This window comes from Castor canadensis, chromosome 14 (assembly GCF_047511655.1).
Source record: "Castor canadensis chromosome 14, mCasCan1.hap1v2, whole genome shotgun sequence".
In the NCBI taxonomy this organism is placed as follows: Eukaryota; Metazoa; Chordata; class Mammalia; order Rodentia; family Castoridae; genus Castor; species Castor canadensis.
The window spans coordinates 33,668,615-33,670,812 of record NC_133399.1 but is presented as its reverse complement, the minus strand read 5'-3'; the positions used below and the strand labels follow the sequence as shown (position 1 = coordinate 33,670,812).

General features: G+C 37.9%; 1 pseudogene; it reads right to left on the bottom strand.

Annotated features, from left to right (window-relative positions):
* Positions 1–311: 311 nt before the first annotated feature.
* LOC141416388 (52 kDa repressor of the inhibitor of the protein kinase-like) lies at positions 312–1,803 on the bottom strand (annotated as a pseudogene).
* Between the last annotated feature and the right edge of the window lie 395 nt (positions 1,804–2,198).

Below are 2,198 nucleotides of genomic sequence, written 5' to 3'. Positions count from 1 at the left end.
AAATTGATTTTTTTCACCAAAAATAACAGCAATCTTTTCTGTATTATTTCTAAATAAACCACAAAACATTTATTTTTGTAGTTTTTTTCTAATAAGTCAAGATGAGACAGTATATATAATCATGGAAAAAAGACAACAGACAAGCCAGTTGCCTGTAGGGATGGCATAAATTCTGTCTTGAAGCAGAAGTGTCCAACATTGACCTGATGAAAAGCTTATGAAATGTAGGCTCAACAAAGGAATGTAAACAGCAACAACCAGGTATAGAGCAACAATGCAGGCCCTTCCACTCCAACTTGAACTGCAAGATAAAGTCTACACTGAATCTTTGTTTGGTGAGCTCACAATTCACTCTCTGGTAATTCCCTTAACTGTTCATTACAGATTTTATCTTTTTTTTTCATTGCTGGGATGGAATCTAGAGCCTTGTGCATACCAGGCAAGCACTCTACCACTGAGCTACCATCCCAGTCCTTGGATTTTTTTGAGACAGGGTCTTGATATGTAGCCCAGACTGGGCTTGAACTCGAGATCCTCCTGCCTCTGTCTCCACACAGTCATTATAACAGATTTTTAAACTACACTTAGAACTTCTACTAGTCAAATGTCAATAGTGGGCTTCATTATAACATTATATAAAATGTATTCCTTTCTTCCTTATCTCCTCAAAATTCATTTTTTGAAGAAACTGGTAACTCAGTACCTGGTAACTATCCACAGTGATAATACATGTTGTATCTAAAATGACTTAACTAAAACAATTCCAGAGTGCCACTAGTAGAGATAATTCAGAGGTGAAGTATGGCATTTCCAATGCCATTTTTTGGAAGAAGAGACAGGTATTCAAAACATGAGTGTTCAAACACGGACCATTTAAATAAGCAGATCATCAATGGTTAATATGTTCAACTGGAGGCCTAAAGGCAAAGATATTCAGTGATTAAGTGGCCCACAACATCTTATAGCTTTTTTTCCATAGAAGACAAAGCCCATTAAAAAGTCTCTTAGGTATTTTCAATGGTTTCTGAATTATCTGTAGGAAGCTCTGACTTAGTTGTATAGAGTTTGATATATGTATCCACCATTAAATCCAGGTCATGTTTTATATCAAAATTTATGTTAAACAACTGACCTTTGGTCTGTCAAAGTGTTCCTCAAGTATGCTTTGAGATGCTTTCGTCCATTTTCATAGCACTCATTCTCAACCTTCATCACAGGAAGAATACACAGTACTTTTAGCAAGGCATATACATTAGGGAAAAACTTGATGACAGGCAGATGGAGGGCTTCATAAATGGTAGATGGAAGTTCTATATCTTTCCCTCTGTGTTTCCACTTGATTCTCCAACAATGAAGCTCAGCTGAGAGCGTGTCAGGATTGGGTAAATCACTTCTGTACATGTCAGCATGGTGTTCCTCTGATGTGTTGAATTTGAGCTGCCCCATGACTGAAGGTACTAGAGATAAGCATTTAAGAGCTTTGAGGTGCTGTTCTGAGAATATATCTTTAAGTTCCTGGATAATATGCTCCACTGTTGGAACACTTAGAGTTTCTTTATAGTAACTCTCAGAGCTTAGCTGAGAGTCCAAGTTACCTTGCTGGGCCCTACGGAATTTCCCAGGAAGTTTCATCTGAATATCAAGTTTATTTGCCAAATTTGTGCCTTCCTCAAACCAAAACTCATGATAAACTTCAATATTTTCCATCACTTCATTGAGAGAATGTAGTACTGGAGTCAAGCTACTGGCGGCAAAGAAGACATCAGAAGTTTGTCCCTGGAGATTTTTCCCAAAGGCTCTTGTAAAAGACAAGACATTTTTAAGAACAACAATGGTAACAATAAAATCAAAATCTGTCACTGCACTGCAGAGTATAAATGCTCGGCCAGCTATACAGTTATTCCATCTAATATTTGTGTCACTGTTTATACTATCTAAGCATAATACAAGTGCTTGCAGGAGGTCCACTAAAATTTCAAAAGCATCATGCCTGCCTGTCCACTGAGAGCTGAAGGAAATTTGCACATTTCTTGAGAACCAGTAATGCTGAAGCCATGTGGCTATGAGAGCCACCTTCACTGTAACCACCAAGGATGGCAAATGGAATTTTTAACTCACCAAAAAATGTCCATCCCAAGGGGTTATCAGCATTTGGTCAATCTCATAGTTTCCTGGTTTGGTTAGTTTGCTAAGCCTGC